This window comes from Salvelinus alpinus, chromosome 7 (assembly GCF_045679555.1).
Source record: "Salvelinus alpinus chromosome 7, SLU_Salpinus.1, whole genome shotgun sequence".
In the NCBI taxonomy this organism is placed as follows: Eukaryota; Metazoa; Chordata; class Actinopteri; order Salmoniformes; family Salmonidae; genus Salvelinus; species Salvelinus alpinus.
Window position 1 is genome coordinate 2,767,604 of NC_092092.1, and position 21,672 is coordinate 2,789,275.

Sequence of the window (21,672 nt, forward strand, 5' to 3'; positions counted from 1 at the left end):
TGGAATAGACACCGGCTGCAATGTGGTTTTAACCAATCAGCATCCAGGATTAGATCCACCCATTGTATAAAAGACAGTTGAAACGGCACCTCTCAGCTTAGATTGATCGCGGTTAGCAGTGGAAGCCAAGGATCTGGAGGTGAACATGACGAAGGTATCACGTTGATTTTGATTGGTCCAACCAGTGGAAATACCTCCTAATGGTTACCACCTCACAACACCAAATATGAAAGAGATGCAACCAAGAGTGGTGCAGTCTAAACTATTTTATTTCATTTTTAAATTTATTTAACCTTTTAGTTAACTAGGTACGTCAGTTAAGAACAAATTCTTATTTACAATGACGACCTACACCGGCAAAACCCTGGACGACGCTGGGCCAGTTGTGCGCCGGTTGTGATACAGCCTGGATTCGAACCAGGGTGTCTGTAGCGACGCCTCTAGCACTGAGATGCAGTGCCTCAGACAACTGAACCAGGGTGTCTGTAGTGACGCCTCTAGCACTGAGATGCAGTGCCTTAGACCGCTGAACCACTCGTTGAGCCCCGACCGTCGGGACAGCAAATGAACGTTCTTATTTCATCAAAAACGGTCAACTAAAAAAGTGTGTTAAAGTTGTAATATTGTAGAGAACAATCTAAATGATTCATTGAATGTGATTCATAATGTCACAGGGCAAAAGAAAAATCAGTTTAGACGTTGATTTAGTAGCACCCTCTTGAATTGATCGTTTTGTTCTCTGCGTTGTACAGCAGTGAGTGAACGCCCTACACTATATAGGGAATAGGATGTTGTTTGGGATGCTGGCATGTATTGTTATTGGAGTGGAGCGATGATGATGCTCAGAGCACAGAACCACTGACAGTATTCACCCAATGAATGATGCAGAACTTAAACAGCATCAATAGCTTGATTACACCGGCATTGTGATGATGATTATCATGTTGATTGTGTTAGCAAGGACGGGACATTATTATTCGTTGTTTATTATGCATCCTTCTGTAAGCCTATTATGGTGTAATACAGTCAGTGACTGGTCACGCTGATGATAATGGTGTAATGTCGTCAGTGACTGGTCACCCTGATGATAATGGTGTAATACAGTCAGTGACTGGTCACGCTGATGATAATGGTGTAATGTCGTCAGTGACTGGTCACCCTGATGATAATGGTGTAATACAGTCAGTGACCGGTCACCCTGATGATAATGGTGTAATACAGTGAGTGACTGGTCACCCTGATGATAATGGTGTAATACAGTCAATGACTGGTCACCCTGATGATAATGGTGTAATACAGTCAATGACTGGTCACCCTGATGATAATGGTGTAATACCGTCAATGCCTGGTCACCCTGATGATAATGGTGTAATACAGTCAGTGACTGGTCACCCTGATGATAATGGTGTAATACAGTCAGTGACTGGTCACCCTGATGATAATGGTGTAATACAGTCAGTGACTGGTCACCCTGATGATAATGGTGTAATACAGTCATCGACTGGTCACCCTGATGATAATGGTGTAATACAGTCAAAACATGTTGGGTCATTTAGCAGACGCCCTTATCCATAGCCACTTACATTAGTTCATTCATCTTAAGATAGCTAGGTGAGACCACAACACATTACAGTTGTAGCAGGTACATTTTCCCTCAACAAAGTCGTTCTCAGCTAAATCAGCGCTAGTAGGAAAAGACAAGTGCATTTTATTTATTTATTTTTTGTTGGGGGGGGTGTGGGATTTATTTATGGTACTTTTATTTAAGAAAGTCTTATTGAGACCTAGAATCAGACAGAACGCTCTCACTTCAGACAGAGTGACGTACAGTATCTGTGGAGATGGGGTTTTACCCATTATAAATGTCTAGATCATTCCGTTCCATTTCATTCAGGTTGGTTCAATATCCGTTCAGTGTTTTCATCATTATTGCCAATGCATAATTGTTTATGCATATTCGGGTTCCCAAACAGTCAAGGAGTGGTCACGTACTGACTGATTATGGCTGAACGACTGTAGAAGAGAGCGAGAGTTTGACTCAACATCCATTGTTTGTTCATTTTATTCATCATTTTTCCCGATAATTTATTATAATGCCTATTATGGGCTCATTTAATTCATGATTCTCAGGAAGATGAATATCTCTTGTGTTGAGCACCTAATTAAATGCCCAAATTCTTGGCATTCTGGTCTGCATCTTCCCCATACAGGCAAGTCAGTCTGGTCTCCGTCTGCCCCATACAGGCAAGGCAGTCTGGTCTCCGTCTGCCCCCTACAGGCGAGGCAGTCTGGTCTCCGTCTGCCCCCTACAGGCAAGGCAGTCTGGTCTCCGTCTGCCCCCTACAGGCGAGGCAGTCTGGTCTCCGTCTGCCCCATACAGGCAAGTCAGTCTGGTCTCCGTCTGCCCATACAGGCAAGGCAGTCTGGTCTCCGTCTGCCCCCTACAGGCAAGGCAGTCTGGTCTCCGTCTGCCCCCTACAGGCAAGGCAGTCTGGTCTCCGTCTGCCCCCTACAGACAAGGCAGTCTGGTCTCCGTCTGCCCCCTACAGGCGAGGCAGTCTGGTCTCCGTCTGCCCCCTACAGACAAGGCAGTCTGGTCTCCGTCTGCCCCCTACAGGCGAGGCAGTCTGGTCTCCGTCTGGACTGAACAGCTAATAAAGACTGTTTATTTTCACTATGACAATGTAACAGGGATATCCAATAATATTTCAAAGCATTATGACAATGTTTCCTTTTAAATCCTGTAGCTTAAATCTATAGGCTGGCTGCTAATTTTTTTATGAATGTCTTCTCTGAGAAGCTTTAATGAAGAGCCGTGCAGTTGTATTTGGGTTCTGGTGCTGTTCTGTGTGTGTGCTTGTGTGTGTGTGTGTGTGCGTGTGTCTGTGCGCGTTTGTGTGCGTGTGTGCGTGTGTGCGTGTGTGTGTGTGTGTGTGTGTGTGTGTCTATGCGCGTTTGTGTGTGTAACCGCTGCGGTTTTCTTTGGGTGCTGCCTGCCAATGCTGCTTGTCTGGTGGATATTATCATAAATTGTCTGTGGTTGGGGACTATGTAGGTGTAGGGGCTGGTGGGTGAGCAGGGTAACATTTGTTAAACGTATTCCTCTCCTCTGCCTGATGACTGGGTAACAGTGCCGAGAGAGAGAGAGAGAGAGAGAGGCCTTGGCGGTAGGAGATGAATCATCATAAAAGGCAACAGGCCCTGTGCTTTTATTCTAAAATAATGGTTATGTCCCAAACGACACCCTATCCACTAAAGTAGTGGACTTTAAAGGGATAAGGGTGCCATTTGGAACGAAGCCAAGGTGGCTGGCAGAATGTATCTCTTCAAGGTGCAATAGGATGGCAGAGTTAAAAAGCACCTTTCACACGTTTTCCATTCATTCTGTCCTGTCCCTTCTTTTCATGCATTATATAATGAGTTCAGGAACAGACGGACTTTTAAAGACGTGTATTTTCTGTCTCTATAAGAGATGTATTAAACTCTGACTATGCGTAGTCTGGAGTACTGCTGCTCTTCTGCTCTTCCTGATCATTCATTACACCCTAAATCAGTCCCTAATTAGAGGGGGGGAAATTAACAAAACCTGTGGATTTGGCTTCCAGGTCTTTATAGTAATGCGGAGCTGGCTTCCAGGTCGAGCTCTTTATAGTTACGTGGAGCTGGCTTCCAGGTCTTTATAGTTACGTGGAGCTGGCTTCCAGGTCTTTATAGTTACGTGGAGCTGGCTTCCAGGTCTTTATAGTTACATGGAGCTGGCTTCCAGGTCTTTATAGTTACGTGGAGCTGGCTTCCAGGTCTTTATAGTAATGTGGAGCTGGCTTCCAGGTCTTTATAGTTACATGGAGCTGGCTTCCATGTCTTTATAGTTACGTGGAGCTGGCTTCCAGGTCTTTATAGTAATGTGGAGCTGGCTTCCAGGTCTTTATAGTTACGTGGAGCTGGCTTCCAGTTCTTTATAGTTATGTGGAGCTGGCTTCCAGGTCTTTATAGTTACATGGAGCTGGCTTCCAGGTCTTTATAGTTACATGGAGCTGGCTTCCAGGTCTTTATAGTAATGTGGAGCTGGCTTCCAGGTCTTTATAGTAATGTGGAGCTGGCTTCCAGGTCTTTATAGTAATGCGGAGCTGGCTTCCAGGTCTTTATAGTTACATGGAGCTGGCTTCCAGGTCTTTATAGTTATGTGGAGCTGGCTTCCAGGTCTTTATAGTAATGTGGAGCTGGCTTCCAGGTCTTTATAGTTATGTGGAGCTGGCTTCCAGGTCTTTATAGTAATGCGGAGCTGGCTTCCAGGTCTTTATAGTTATGCGGAGCTGGCTTCCAGGTCTTTATAGTTATGCGGAGCTGGCTTCCAGATCTTTATAGTTATGTGGAGCTGGCTTCCAGGTCTTTATAGTAATGCGGAGCTGGCTTCCAGGTCTTTATAGTTATGCGGAGCTGGCTTCCAGGTCTTTATAGTAATGCGGAGCTGGCTTCCAGGTCTTTATAGTTATGTGGAGCTGGCTTCCAGGTCTTTATAGTTATGTGGAGCTGGCTTCCAGGTCTTTATAGTAATGCGGAGCTGGCTTCCAGGTCTTTATAGTTATGCGGAGCTGGCTTCCAGGTCTTTATAGTAATGCGGAGCTGGCTTCCAGGTCGAGGTCTTTATAGTTACGTGGAGCTGGCTTCCAGGTCTTTATTTTTACGTGGAGCTGGCTTCCAGGTCTTTATAGTAATGCGGAGCTGGCTTCTAGGTCGAGGTCTTTATAGTTACGTGGAGCTGGCTTCCAGGTCTTTATAGTAATGCGGAGCTGGCTTCCAGGTCGAGGTCTTTATAGTTACGTGGAGCTGGCTTCCAGGTCTTTATAGTTACGTGGAGCTGGCTTCCAGGTCTTTATAGTTACATGAAGCTGGCTTCCAGGTCTTTATAGTTAGATGAAGCTAGCTTCCAGGTCTTTATAGTAATGTGGAGCTGGATCCAGGTCTTTATAGTTACGTGGAGCTGGCTTCCAGGTCTTTATAGTAATGTGGAGCTGGCTTCCAGGTCGAGGTCTTTATAGTTACGTGGAGCTGGCTTCCAGGTCTTTATAGTTACGTGGAGCTGGCTTCCAGGTCTTTATAGTTACATGGAGCTGGCTTCCAGGTCTTTATAGTTACGTGGAGCTGGCTTCCAGGTCTTTATAGTAATGTTGAGCTGGCTTCCAGGTCGAGGTCTTTATAGTTACATGAATCTGGCTTCCAGGTCTTTATAGTTACGTGGTGCTGGCTTCCAGGTCTTTATAGTTACGTGGAGCTGGCTTCCAGGTCTTTATAGTAATGTGGAGCTGGCTTCCAGGTCTTTATAGTTACGTGGAGCTGGCTTCCAGGTCGAGGTCTTTATATAGTTACATGAATCTGGCTTCCAGGTCTTTATAGTTACATGAATCTGGCTTCCAGGTCTTTATAGTTATGTGGAGCTGGCTTCCAGGTCTTTATAGTTACATGGAGCTGGCTTCCAGGTCTTTATAGTTACATGGAGCTGGCTTCCAGATCTTTATAGTTACGTGGAGCTGGCTTCCAGGTCTTTATAGTGACATGGAGCTGGCTTCCAGGTCTTTATAGTTACATGGAGCCTGCTTCCAGGTCGAGGTCTTTATAGTGACATGGAGCTGGCTTCCAGGTCTTTATAGTTACATGGAGCTGGCTTCCATGTCTTTATCGTTACATGGAGCTGGCTTCCATGTCTTTATCGTTACATGGAGCTGGCTTCCATGTCTTTTTAGGTACGTGGAGCTGGCTTCCAGGTCTTTATAGTTACATGGAGCTGGCTTCCATGTCTTTATCGTTACATGGAGCCTGCTTCCAGGTCGAGGTCTTTATAGTGACATGGAGCTGGCTTCCAGGTCTTTATAGTTACATGGAGCTGGCTTCCATGTCTTTATCGTTACATGGAGCTGGCTTCCATGTCTTTATAGTTACATGGAGCTGGCTTCCATGTCTTTATCGTTACATGGAGCTGGCTTCCAGGTCTTTATAGTTACATGGAGCTGGCTTCCATGTCTTTATCGTTACATGGAGCTGGCTTCCATGTCTTTATCGTTACATGGAGCTGGCTTCCATGTCTTTATCGTTACATGGAGCTGGCTTCCATGTCTTTATCGTTACATGGAGCTGGCTTCCATGTCTTTATCGTTACATGGAGCTGGCTTCCAGGTCTTTATAGTTACATGGAGCTGGCTTCCATGTCTTTATAGTTACATGGAGCTGGCTTCCAGGTCTTTATAGTTAAATGGAGCTGACTTCCAGGTCGAGGTCTTTATAGTTACATAGAGATGGCTACCAGGTCGAGGTCTTTATAGTTACATGGAGCTGGCTTCCAGGTCTTTTTAGTTACATGGATTTGGCTTCCAGGTCTTTATAGCTACGTGGAGCTGGCTTCCAGGTCTTTATAGTAATGTGGAGCTGGCTTCCAGGTCGAGGTCTTTATAGTTACATGAAGCTGGCTTCCAGGTCTTATTAGTTACGTGGAGCTGGCTTCCAGGTCTTTATAGTTACATGAAGCTGGCTTCCAGGTCTTTATAGTAATGTGAAGCTGGCTTCCAGGTCGAGGTCTTTATAGTTACGTGGAGCTGGCTTCCAGGTCTTTATAGTTACATGAAGCTGGCTTCCAGGTCTTTTTAGTTACGTGGAGCTGGCTTCCAGGTCTTTATAGTTACATGAAGCTGGCTTCCAGGTCTTTTTAGTTACGTGGAGCTGGCTTCCAGGTCTTTATAGTAATGTGGAGCTGGCTTCCAGGTCGAGGTCTTTATAGTTACGTGGTACAAACTTCTGACCCACTGGGAATGTGATGAAAGAAATAAAAGTTGAAATAAATCATTCTCTCTACTAGTATTCTGACATTTCACATTCTTAAAATAAAGTTGTGATCCTAACTGACCTAAGACATGGAACTTTTACTAGGATTAACTGAGTTTAACTTCTCTGATCTACGGATACTGAATACGGGTTCACTTTCCTAAACAACCCCTGAATTGCAGGGCGCCAAATTCAAAAATATTCCAAAAAATATTTATAATCATGCAATCACAAGTGAAATATACCAAAACACAGCTTAGCTTGTTGTTAAGGCCACGGGTGCCGCTAGCGGCACTCCTCCCACATTCCATTGAAAAGGCAGAGCGGCAAATTCAAAAATAAATAAATGAAATATTTAACTTTCACACATTAACAAGTCCAATACAGCATTTGAAAGATAAACATCTTGTCAATCCAGCCAACATGTCCGATTTTTTAAATGTTTTACAGAGAAAACACCACATATATTTATGTTAGGTCACCACCAAATAAAAAAAGACAGACAGACATTTTTCACAGCACAAGTAGGCTGCATTTAGCATGCACAAGCCAACCTAACTAACCTAGAACCAACCTAAATAACCTAGAAAAAACTACCTCAGATGACAGTCCTATAACATGTTACACAATAAATCTATGTTTTGTTCAAAAAAATTGCATATTTTAGCTATAAATCAGTTTTACATTACTGCTACCATCATAGCTACAGTCAGAAATCGCACGGGAGTAGCCAGAGTAAATACAGACACCAACTACCTAATTACACATCATAAATCATTTTAGACAAATATATGGTGGATAGCTAATGAAAGACAAATATCTTGTGAATACAGACAATATTTCCGATTGTTGAAGTGTTTTACAGCGAAAACACCACATATATTTATGTTAGTTCACCACCAAATACAAAAGACAGACAGACAGTTTTTCACAGCAACGGTAGCATGCAAGTAGCTAACCTAACTAACCTAGAACCAACCTAGAACCAACCTAAATAACCTAGAAAAAACTCCCTCAGATGACAGTCCTATAACATGTTACACAATAAATCTATGTTTTGTTCGAAAAATGTGCATATTTTAGCTATAAATCAGTTTTACATTACTGCTACCATCATAGCCACCATCACAGCTACAGTCAGAAATCGCACGGCAGTAGCCAGAGAAAATACAGACACCAACGTCAACTACTAATTACACATCATAAAACATTTCAGAACAATATATGGTGGATAGCTAATGAAAGAATAAGATCTTGTGAACAGAGCCAATATTTCAGATTTTTGAAGTGTTTTACAGCGAAAACACAATATATCGTTATATTAGCTTACTACAATAGCTAGCACACAGCAGCATTGCTTCTAGTCAAACGGTAGCATAGCACAGTTCGACAGATATATATGAAAAAGCATCCCAAATTGGGTCCTTATCTTTGTGGATCTTCCATCAGAATGTTCTCCAAGGGGTCCTTTGTTCAGAACCGACTTTATTTGGATCCATAACGAACGATTTCCCTCAGAATTAGCAAGAAACATTAGCTAGCATTGCTAGCCTCTCGTTCTTGAACCAATTCTTGCGTCGCATCACGTCTAAAGTCCAGAATAAATTTCAATAATATAATTAAACTATATTGAAAAAACATACTTTAAGATGATATTGTGACATGTATCAAAGAAAATCGAAGCCAGAGATCATATTCACCTTTAAAAAGGTTCTTCAATGAGCCGAGTACAGGTCAGACTTCGCGCCCAGAAAATAAATAAAAGTGCGCACGTCTCAGTCAAAGACGTTGTGTTCAGTCCCTGGTCGAGATAATCAACTGATTTTTTCTCTCACTTCCGCATTACACCCAGGCGAAGGCGCATGACGTGTTTCTACAGTCATAAGTGACATGCCCTTTTATAGACAAGCTCCTGAAGAGAGAGTTCGATTTTGGAAATCTCAGTTCCGGTTAGGAAATGGTCTGTAAAAGGAGTTCTGTTTCACTTAGAGAAATAATTCAAACGTTTTTAGAAACTAGAGACTGTTTTCTATCCAATAGTAATATTAATATGCATATTGTACGAGCAAGAATTGAGTACGAGGCCGTTTAAAAATCATACGATTTTCTCCTAAAGTGAAAACAGCACCCCCTTGTCCTCAACAGGTTTAATCCACCTATGGTGTCAGATTTTGAAAATATATTTTACAGCGAAAGACATCCAAGCTTTTGTGAGTGTAGCTTTCAATGCTATAACAGTTTAGCGTTATATTAGCTTGGTTAGCTTGGTCACGAAAGTAAGAAAAGCAATCAAATTAATCGCTTACCTTTGATAATCTTCGGATGTTTGCACTCACGAGACTCACAGTTACACAACAAATGTTATTTTTGTTCGATAAATATTACTTTTATCACAAAAAAACGCCATTTGGGTTGCGCGTTATGATGAAAAATCAAAAGCCGTGTTCCGTTCGACAAATCCCAAAAAGTATCCGAAATGTTCGTAGAAACATTTCAAATGTTTTTATAATCAATCCTCAGGTTGTCTTTAAGTGTATTAAAACTGAGTTTAAGTGTATTTGGCTAAGGTGTATGTAAACTTCCGAAACTTCAACTGTACATGAAGCTGGCTTCCTGTTTTTCTCAATGCAGATATGTTCCTGCATATGACCACTAGTGGGCAGTGCAGTTCAATCTACCGCAGTCCTGGCTACAGACGGCGCTCACCTTAATGCTGTCCCCACTAAGCAACAATAGTCGTTTTTTTCCGTGTTCCTCTACTCCATGTTCTCTGGTCAGTACATTGGACTTCCTGTCCCACTTCTATTCAGTGTGATGGCTCGTTGCAGTGATGTATGGCAGCGTGTTCATAGACTGACAACAATCTGTTGTTAATAACTCCACGTATGGTGTACTTGCAGAGTATCGCACTTCTTTCCCGTGAACCTGTCTGTTGTTGGGGACCTGCACTGCTCCCACCAGTCGGGTCTCACGGTGCCTCCCATTTTAGATGGACAAGTACTGCCACTGTAGCTCAATTTCACCTCGTAAAGTTTGAATTTCACCATCTTCTCATTTCTTTTCAAAGTATTGAAGTAAGTAACTTCTCTAAGTATTGCCATATTCACTCTCTGCCATTTATCCAACTCTTTCCCCTTCGCAAATCATTTTAAAGATGCAAGTCTAGCGGTTTTGACTGTCAGAAGAGACTTATCATTGCCGGTTCGGAGAATTTACGCAGCAGGTTACGAGAATTAACATGGCAGGTTAGGAGAATTAGGTTAAGATTAGGATAAGGGTTATGGTTAGGGTTAGCTAAAATGCTAAAATTGTCCCTGACTTGAAACGTATCTAGCTAAAACCAGGCTTGCCCTGAACACAGTCTTTCGTTTCTACTAACGTGATTCTGCGCATTTCTCACCCTGTGCTCGATGTCAACAATGTCAGCGTGGTTGCATATGAACGATGGGCACACTGATTAACATCAGTCCTGGTCTGTCTCTAAGCTCTGAGTCAGTCAGGTCCATGTGTGAACAGGGAAGTAGGTGTCATGGATACACGGGGTACCTGAGGGGGAAACAGGAGAGCTGCTGTCCAATGACATTACAGACCTCAGAGAAACACTGAGCACAGCTCTAGTCATTATGCCAATGATGTTTACCTATAATATTGAAGAACAGAGCTCATAGGTGCCTTGTGAGCTTTAGTTCTACTGTTGAAATGTTTAAAGAGTGGTTACATTTCTCCAGCCCCATCCCTCACCTTTAAGGCCTGCCATTTGTTTGTCTAAAAAAGTAAATCCCAGATTGTAGCTTTAATGTATCAGCACCTTCCCTGCGTTACAAATATCTCTTAGCAGCCCCCTCTCTCCCCAAGACCAGGAAGTTGACCCTGCGGCACATGTCATCAGTATGAGAGAAAAAGATTCTTACCTTCTCCCTCCATCCCTCCCTCCACTTCTCCGTCCCTCTGTCCATTCCTCCACCGACCTTCCCTCCCTCCGTCCAGTTGAGCAATGACTAATGTGAAACTTAATATCTGTGATATCATCTATATGCCCACCCCGCTTTCTCTCTCCCCCTTCCCTCTCTGAGGACTAAGAGTGGTGTCATTAGCCATTACCGTCAGGGCAGAGGCCCCGTGGGGAGCAATGGTCTGTTTGCAGCCATTAGGAGGCGAGAGAGAGAGAGAGAGAGAGGAGAGAGAGGAGAGAGAGGAGAGAGAGGAGAGAGAGGAGAGAGAGGAGAGAGAGAGAGAGAGAGAGAGAGAGAGAGAGAGAGAGAGAGAGAGAGAGAGAGAGAGAGAGAGAGAGAGAGAGAGAGAGAGAGAGAGAGAGAGAGAGAGAGAGAGAGAGAGAGAGAGAGAGAGAGAGAGAGAGAGAGAGAGAGTCTTTGACTGCTGGTCTATCAGAATCTTGTGGATACCCCAATTACAGAATAAGAATTATTGGAAAAACTATGCACTCTCCAACCCAAAAAGGCCTGTGGTGCTGATGGTATTTTAAATGAAATTATCAAAAATACAGACCAGAAATTCAAATTGGCTATACACAAACTCTTCAACATCATCCTCACTGCAGGTATTTTCCCCGATATTTGGAACCAGGGATTGATCACACTAATCTATAAAAATGGAGACAAATTTGACCCAAATAATTACAGAGGAATTTGTGTTAACAGCAACTTGGGGAAAATTCTCTGCAGTATTATAAATAGCAGACTACATCATTTCCTTGACGAACACAACGTCCTGAGCAGAAGCCAGATTGGATTTCTAAAAATGATCGTACAACAGACCACATTTACACCCTCCACACTCTAATTGATAAACAAGTTAACCAAAACAAAGGCTCGTGTTTTGTAGATTTCAAGAAAGCATTTGATTGAATTTGGCACGAAGGTATTTTTTTTATAAACTAATAGAAAGTGGTATTGGAGGGAAAACATATGATTTTATTTAATCAATGTACACTAAAAACAAATGTGCGGTTAAAATTGGCAACAAGCAAACAGACTTCTTCTCTCAGGGACAGGGAGTGAACCAGCCCAATAAGCCCAATTAGTCCAACATTATTTAACATCTAAATTAATGAATTGGCAAAACCATTAGAAGAATCGGCAGCACCTGGTATCACCCTACACAACACTGAAATCAAGTGTCTGCTGTACGCAGATGACCTGGTGCTGCTGTCTCCCACTAAAGAGGGGTTACAGCAGCACCTAGATCGTCTTCACAGGTTCTGTCAGACCTGGGCTCTGACCGTTAACCTAAAAAAAACAAATATAATGATATTCCAAAAAAAGGTCAGTAAATCAGGATGACAAATATAAATTCTATTTGGACACAGTTCTGTTAGAACACACCAAAAACTACACGTCTAGGACTAAATATCAGCAACACAGCTAGCTTTCACATGGCTGTGAATGAGCTGAGAAACAAAGCAAGAAGAGCATTCTATGCCATTAAAAGGAACATCAAAATCGAAATTCCAATTAGAATCTGGCTCAAAATGTTCCAATCAGTTATAGAACCAATTGCTCTACATGGCAGTGAAGTATGGGGTCCAATCTCTAATAATGAATTCACCAAATGGGACAAACATCCAATCGAAATACTGCATGCAGAGTTTTGCAAGACTGTATTGCAAGTGCAAAGAAAAACTCAAAATAACGCATGTAGAGCAGAATTGGGCCAATACCCACTCCTCATTCGAATAGAAAAAAGAGCCATCAAATTTTACAACCATCTAAAAACAAGTGACCCCAAAACCTTCCATCACACAGCTCTACAATGTCAAGAGATGAAACCAGAGAAGAGTCCCCTCAGCCAGCTGGTTCTGAGGCTCAGTTCACCAACCCAAACCAACCCCATAGAGCCTCGGGACAGCCCTCAGAAAATCTGGCCCAACCAAATCATCACAAAACAAAAATAAAAATATATCACCTATTGGAAAGACACCACAAAAAATCAAAGTAAACTTCAATGTTATTTGGCTCTAAACAGACAGTACATGGTGGCAGACTATCTGACCACTGTGACTAATAGAAAACTGAGGAAAACATTGATTAGGTACAGACTCAGTGAGCACAGTCTGGCTATAGAGACCGGTCGTCACAGACAAACCTGGCTGCCCAGAGAGGACATGCTGTGCTCACTCTGCTCCAGGGGAGAGGTAGAGACAGAGCTGCATTTCCTATTACACTGTGACAAATACTCAGACGTAAGAGAATATTTCTTTCCCAAAATTATAATTCAATACAAAGAATTTGAAACTATAAAAGATGAAGAACAAATCTAATATTTATTGGGTGAAAAGCCAAAATGTGCAGTTTTGGCAGCCAAATATGTGTCCTCCTGCCACAACCTGAGGGACAGCCAGTGAAAAGTGCAAAGTAATGTCGATAATATTTCCCATCTTGTTTTGTTTTGTCTTTCATACCAGGTCATGTGTCTTCTCAGTCATGTTGACACTGGTCTACTACCAGGTCATGTGTCTTCTCAGTCATGTTCACACTGGTCTACTACCAGGTCATGTGTCTTCTCAGTCATGTTGACACTGGTCTACTACCAGGTCATGTGTCTTCTCAGTCATGTTGACACTGGTCTACTACCAGGTCATGTGTCTTCTCAGTCATGTTGAGACTGGTCTACTACCAGGTCATGTGTCTTCTCAGTCATGTTGAGACTGGTCTACTACCAGGTCATGTGTCTTCTCAGTCATGTTGAGACTGGTCTACTACCAGGTCATGTGTCTTCTCAGTCATGTTGACACTGGTCTACTACCAGGTCATGTGTCTTCTCAGTCATGTTGACACTGGTCTACTACCAGGTCATGTGTCTTCTCAGTCATGTTGAGACTGGTCTACTACCAGGTCATGTGTCTTCTCAGTCATGTTGAGACTGGTCTACTACCAGGTCATGTGTCTTCTCAGTCATGTTGAGACTGGTCTACTACCAGGTCATGTGTCTTCTCAGTCATATTGACACTGGTCTACTACTGCTTTAATGTATTGTTGTTCTGATTAATATTGTTGTTGTAGTTGTTGTTAATGGTAATCCCATGTCCACTACTACTATTATTATTGCTGTTGGTCCAACCAATTTATTTATATATAAATATTTTATATATATATATATTTTTATTTTTCGATATGTATACTTTGACAATGTAAGTAATAAAGAACTTGCCATGTCAATAAAGTCAATTGAATTGAAAATATAATTGAGAGAGAGAGAGAGAGAGAGAGAGAGAGAGAGAGAGAGAGAGAGAGAGAGAGAGAGAGAGAGAGAGAGAGAGAGAGAGAGAGAGAGAGAGAGAGAGAGAGAGAGAGAGAGAGCAAAAACAACTGTGTTGAGAGAATGTGGGAACAGAATGGTGAAGGCTTTACAGCCAATGGGAGAAATTACAAGCTACCCTCCTTCACTATACCTTTTTGCATGTCAGCCATGTTCAAGTCAAATCAAAGTGTATTAGTCACATGCGCTGAATAGAACAGGTGTAGACCTCACAGTGAAATGCTGAATACAACAGGTGTAGTAGACCTCACAGGGAAATGCTGAATACAACAGGTGTAGACCTCACAGTGAAATGCTGAATACAACAGGTGTAGACCTCACAGTGAAATGCTGAATACAACAGGTGTAGTAGACCTTACAGTGAAATACTTAATTACAAGCCCCTTAAACAACAATGCAGTTTAAAAAATATGAATAAGAATAAGAAATTAAAGGAACAAGTAATTCAAGAGCAGCAGTAAAAATACCAATAGCGAGACTATATACAGGGTGGGTGGCGGTACAGAGTCAATGTGTTGGGGCACCGGTTAGTCGAGGTAATTGAGGTAATATGTACAGGTAGGTAGAGTTTTTAAAGTGACTAAGCACAGATGATAAACAGAGAATAGTAGCAGCGTGGAAGACAGACTATTGGTAGGCTATAGCAGTGGTTCCCAAACCACTGGGGGTGAGAACTCAGTCCGGCTTTCAACTTACTCCTGAAAGTTGTAATAGTAGAGTGCAATTTCTAAATAGTCACTCCTGTCATGCTAGTACAGAGCTACGTATAACTTGTCAGATCAACTAGCACATGTCAACTAGCCCAGTAAACTAGCACATGTCAACTAGCCCATGTCAACTAGCCCATGTCAACTAGCCCATGTCAACTAGCCCAGTAATTAGCCCATGTCAACTAGCCCAGTAAACTAGCACATGTCAACTAGCCCAGTAAACTAGCACATGTCAACTAGCCCATGTCAACTAGCCCATGTCAACTAGCCCATGTCAACTAGCCCATGTCAACTAGCCCAGTAATTAGCCCATGTCAACTAGCCCAGTAAACTAGCACATGTCAACTAGCCCAGTAAACTAGCACATGTCAACTAGCCCATGTCAACTAGCCCATGTCAACTAGCCCATGTCAACTAGCCCAGTAAACTAGCCCAGTAATTAGCCCATGTGAACTAGCCCTTGTCAACTAGCCCATGTCAACTAGCCCATGTCAACTAGCCCATGTCAACTAGCCCATGTCAACTAGCCCAGTAAACTAGCCCAGTAAACTAGCACATGTCAACAAGCCCATGTCCACTAGCCCATGTCCACTAGACCATGTCCACTAGCCCATGTCATCTAGACCATGTCCACTAGACCATGTCCACTAGACCATGTGTCCACTAGCCCATGTCCACTAGCCCATGTCCACTAGCCCATGTCCACTAGCCCATGTCCACTAGCCCATGTCCACTAGCCCATGTCCACTAGCCCATGTCAACTAGCCCATGTCCACTAGCCCATGTCCACTAGCCCATGTCAACTAGCCCAGTAAACTAGCCCATGTCAACTAGCCCATGTCCACTAGCACATGTCAACTAGCCCATGTCCACTAGCACATGTCAACTAGCCCATGTCAACTAGCCCATGTCAACTAGCCCATGTCAACTAGCCCATGTCAACTAGCCCATGTCAACTAGCCCATGTCAACTAGCCCATGTCAACTAGCCCATGTCAACTAGCCCAGTAAACTAGCCCATGTCAACTAGCACATGTCAACTAATGTTTTTTTGCTCGTTTTATTATTCAGGCCCCTTGACTTTTTCCACATTTTATTATGTTACAGCCTCACTCTAAATTGGATTGAATAGTTTTTTTTCCCACTGATCAATCTACACACAATACCCCATAATGACATCACAATACCCCACAATGACATCACAATACCCCATAATCACAAAGCAAAAACAGGTTTTACATTTTTTGGGGGCAAATTTATAAAAATATATAAAAGTTGAAATATCACATTTACATAAGTATTCAGACCCTTTACTCTGTACTTTGTTGAAATACCTTTGTCATTGATTACAGCCTTGAGTGTTCTTGGGTATGACGCTACAAGCTTGGCACACCTGTATTTGGGGAGTTTCTCCCATTCTTCTCTGCAGATCCTCTCAAGCTCTGTCAGGTTGGATGGGGAGCGTTACTGCACAGCTATTTTCAGGTCTCTCCAGAGATTTTCGATCGGGTTCAAGTCAGGGCTCTGGCTGGGCCACTCCTGCGTTGTCTGTGTGCTTAGTGTCGTTGTCCTGTTGGAAGGTGAACCTTTGCCCCAGTCTGAAGTCCTGAGCGCTCTGGAGCAGATTTTCATCAAGGAGCTCACTGTACTTTGCTCCGTTCATCTTTCCCTCGATCCTGACTAGTCCCCCAGTCCCGGCCACTGAAAAACATCCCCACAGCATGATGCTACCACCACCATGCTTCACCATAGGGATGGTGCCAGGTTTCCTCCAGATGTGATGCTTGGCAATCAGGCCAAAGGGTTCAATCTTGGTTTCATCAGACCAGAGAATCTTGTTTAGTCTTTTAGGTGCCTTTTGGCAATCTCCAAGCGGCTGTCATGTGCCTTTTACTGAGGAGTGGCTTCCGTCTGGCCACTCTACCATAAAGGCTTGATTGGAAGAATGCTGCAGAGATGGCTGTCCTTCTGGAAGGTTCTCCCATCTCCACAGAGGAACTCTTCAGCTCTGTCAGAGTGACCACCAGGTTCTTGGTCACCTACTTGACCAAGGCCCTTCTCCCTCGATTGCTTAGTTTGGCAGGGCAGCCAGCTCTAGGAAGAGTTTTGGTGACTCTAAACTTCTTCCATTTAAGAATGATGGAGGCCACTTTGTTATTGGGGACCTTCAATGCTGAATACATTTTTTGGTACCCTTCCCCAGATCTGTGCCTCGACATAATCCTGTCTTGGAGCTCTACAGACAATTCCTTCGACCTCATGGCTCGGTTTTTGCTCTGACATGCACTGTCAACTGTGGGACCTTATATAGACAGGTGTGTGCCTTTCCAAATCATGTCCAATCAATTGAATTTACCACAGGTGGACTCCAATTAGGTTGTAGAAACATCTCAAGGATGATCAATGGAAACAGGATGCACCTGAGGTCAATTTCGAGTATCATAGCAAAGGGTCTGAATTCTTTAAAAATGTTAATACATTTGCTAAAATGTATTAAAACCTTTTTTCGTTTTGTCATTACGGGGTATTGTGATGTCATTACAGGGTATTGTGATGTCATTACGGGGTATTGTGATGTCATTATGGGGTATTGTGATGTCACTATGGGGTATTGTGATGTCATTATGGGGTATTGTGATGTCACTATGGGGTATTGTGATGTCATTATGGGGTATTGTGATGTCATTATGGGGTATTGTGATGTCATTATGGGGTATTGTGTGTAGATTGATGAGGAAAAGCTGTAACGTAACAAATGTGGAAAAAGTCAAGGGGTCTGAATACTTTCCAAATGCACTGTACATTTTGTGGTAATGTTCAAGTCACTCAAATATGACATGAATACACTTTTGACGTGGTACAATGTATAGAATTGCAGGAAATGAGCTTTAAACCTGAGACATTTTCTCTCTGCCAACTCTAGAGAGGTGTCAACAGTGCTTCTGCTCATAGAAACACCATCTAGCATTATTCCCCTTGTCATCAATCAATCAACCAATCAGATGAATCCTCTCCAATCTTGTCTTATCTCCTGGTCAATCAACCATTCAGAGTCAAGCTCCTAAAGTGTTTTTAAACAATCAATTAACTACCCTTCCCGCTTATCAACAAATTTAAACAATGGTGCTGTCTCTCTAATCAAATCATTAATTAGCCAATTAACCACAGAGTCAATAGGCTACCATGGAAACTCAATAGGCTACCATGGAAACTCAATAGGCTACCATGGAAACGGATGACTCGGTCCTCTCCATCTTTCTGACCGATCGACCGCGTTGTCAATAGAAATTATTCCGTGCTCATGAAATTATTTAGTCATGATATTGTATTGCATACATTTGTACTGGCAGGGTTGTGTGTGTCTGTCTATCAGTATACAGATAAGACTCTCTATCTAGTGTCTTCTTAGTGCAGACTCTCTATCTAGTGTCTTCCTAGTGCAGACTCTCTATCTAGTGTCTTCCTAGTGCAGACTCTCTATCTAGTGTCTTCTTAGTGCAGACTCTCTATCTAATGTGTCTGCTTAGTGCAGACTCTCTATCTAGTGTCTTCCTAGTGCAGACTCTCTATCTAGTGTCTTCCTAGTGCAGACTCTCTATCTAGTGTCTTCCTAGTGCAGACTCTCTATCTAGTGTCTTCTTAGTGCAGACTCTCTATCTAGTGTCTTCCTAGTGCAGACTCTCTATCTAGTGTCTTCTTAGTGCAGACTCTCTATCTAATGTGTCTGCTTAGTGCAGACTCTCTATCTAGTGTCTTCTTAGTGCAGACTCTCTGTCCAGTGTGTCTGCTTAGTGCAGACTCTCTATCCAGTGTGTCTGCTTAGTGCAGACTCTCTATCTAGTGTCTTCTTAGTGCAAACTCTCTATCCAGTGTGTCTTCTTAGTGCAGACTCTCTATCCAGTGTGTCTGCTTAGTGCAGACTCTCTATCTAGTGTGTCTTCTTAGTGCAGACTCTCTATCCAGTGTGTCTTCTTAGTGCAGACTCTCTATCCAGTGTGTCTGCTTAGTGCAGACTCTCTATCTAGTGTCTTCTTAGTGCAGACTCTCTGTCCAGTGTGTCTTCTTAGTGCAGACTCTCTGTCCAGTGTGTCTTCTTAGTGCAGACTCTCTATCTAGTGTGTCTGCTTAGTGCAGACTCTCTATCCAGTGTGTCTTCTTAGTGCAGACTCTCTATCTAGTGTCTTCTTAGTGCAGACTCTCTATCTAGTGTCTTCTTAGTGCAGACTCTCTATCTAGTGTGTCTGCTTAGGGAATATACACTGCTCAAAAAAATAAAGGGAACACTAAAATAACACATCCTAGATCTGAATGAATGAAATATTCTTATTAAATACTTTTTTCTTTACATAGTTGAATGTGCTGACAACAAAATCACACAAAAATTATCAATGGAAATCAAATTTATCAACCCATGGAGGTCTGGATTTGGAGTCACACTCAAAATTAAAGTGGAAAACCACACTACAGGTTGATCCAACTTTGATGTAATGTCCTTAAAACAAGTCAAAATGAGGCTCAGTAGTGTGTGTGGCCTCCACGTGCCTGTATGACCTCCCTACAACGCCTGGGCATGCTCCTGATGAGGTGGCGGATGGTCTCCTGAGGGATCTCCTCCCAGACCTGGACTAAAGCATCCGCCAACTCCTGGACAGTCTTTGGTGCAACGTGGCGTTGGTGGATGGAGCGAGACATGATGTCCCAGATGTGCTCAATTGGATTCAGGTCTGGGGAACGGGCAGGCCAGTCCATAGCATCAATGCCTTTCTCTTGCAGGAACTGCTGACACACTCCAGCCACATGAGGTCTAGCATTGTCTTGCATTAGGAGAAACCCAGGGCCAACCGCACCAGCATATGGTCTCACAAGGGGTCTGAGGATCTCATCTCGGTAGCTAATGGCAGTCAGGCTACCTCTGGCGAGCACATGGAGGGCTGTGTGGCCCCCAAAGAAATGCCACCCCACACCATGACTGACCCACTGCCAAACCGGTCATGCTGGAGGATGTTGCAGGCAGCAGAACGTTCTCCACGGTGTCTCCAGACTCTGTCACGTCTGTCACATGTGCTCAGTGTGAACCTGCTTTCGTCTGTGAAGAGCACAGGGCGCCAGTGGCGAATTTGCCAATCTTGGTGTTCTCTGGCAAATGCCAAACATCCTGCACGGTGTTGGGCTGTAAGCACAACCCCCACCTGTGGACGTCGGGCCCTCATACCACCCTCATGGAGTCTGTTTCTGACCGTTTGAGCAGACACATGCACATTTGTGGCCTGCTGGAGGTCATTTTGCAGGGCTCTGGCAGTGCTCCTCCTGCTCCTCCTTGCACAAAGGCAGAGGTAGCGGTTCTGCTGCTGGGTTGTTGCCCTCCTACGGCCTCCTCCACGTCTCCTGATGTACTGGCGTGCCGCCAGCATTCAAAAGTGACCAAAACATCAGCCAGGAAGCATAGGAATTGAGAAGTGGTCTGTGGTCACCACCTGCAGAACCACTACTTTATTGGGGGTGTCTTGCTAATTGCCTATAATTTCCACCTGTTGTCTATTCCATTTGCACAACAGCATGTGAAATTTATTGTCAATCAGTGTTGCTCCCTAAGTGGACAGTTTGATTTCACAGAAGTGTGATTGACTTGGAGTTACATTGTGTTGTTTAAGTGTTCCCTTTATTTTTTGGAGCAGTGTATGTACCCACCATGTTGACATTGCTAGTCAAACTCTCTGAACTGAATCACACAGAGTGTATAAAGGTAATGGACAGTCTCTTTCCTAGCTAACTCTACTCTTCCTCTCCCTCTTCTTCTTCCTTCTCCTTTTCTTCTTCATCTTCCTCTGGGGCTGTGTAATGTGTAATACATGTGCTCTTCCTCCTCCTCCTCCTCCTTTTCCATCTTTGGCTGTGTAATGGGTAATATATGTGGGCGTGTAAAGGTTGAGAGACAGCTGCGTCTCATCCATTTCAGCTCTCCCTGTTCTCTCCAGCCCTCCCTTGTCCTGGTGAAAGAGGATCAAAGACATGATGCATACCGTGACCCTGCTGCCTCCTGCCTCCTTCCTCCTGCCTACGGTGTGTGTGTGTGTGTGTGTGTGTGTGTGTGTGTGTGTGTGTGTGTGTGTGTGTGTGTGTGTGTGTGTGTGTGTGTGTGTGTGTGTGTGTGTGTGTGTGTGTGTGTGTGTGTGTGTGTGTGTGTGTGTGTGTGTGTGCCCGTGTGCCCGTGTGCCCGTGTGCCCGTGTGCCCGACCGTGTCCTTCCTCCTGCCTGCGTTGCGTCTGTTTCTTCGAGGGGCAAAATGGAGGGAAATGCTCAGCTGTGTCTGTGGGTGTCAGGGCTTGACATGGGGCCCGGGGTGCGTGAGGCTTGACATGGGGCCCGGGGTGCGTGAGGCTTGACATGGGGCCCGGGGTGCGTGAGGCTTGACATGGGGCCCGGGGTGCGTGAGGCTTGACATGGGGCCCGGGGTGCGTGAGGCTTGACATGGGGCCCGGGGTGCGTGAGGCTTGACATGGGGCCCGGGGTGCGTGAGGCTTGACATGGGGCCCGGGGTGCGTGAGGCTTGACATGGGGCCCGGGGTGCGTGAGGCTTGACATGGGGCCCGGGGTGCGTGAGGCTTGACATGGGGCCCGGGGTGCGTGAGGCTTGACATGGGGCCCGGGGTGCGTGAGGCTTGACATGGGGCCCGGGGTGCGTGAGGCTTGATATTGGGGCGCCTCGTCACCCTCCATACCTCCATAATGAAACAGCGTCGTTCCCCACATGACCTGACCAGTCTTAGTCATGGATCACGGGTTCGCTGGCCTGTTGGCTGCAGTGGTGACAAAAAGAGAAATATTATCTAAATAATAACACCAGGAATAAATACACAATGACTAATGCAGTGGTG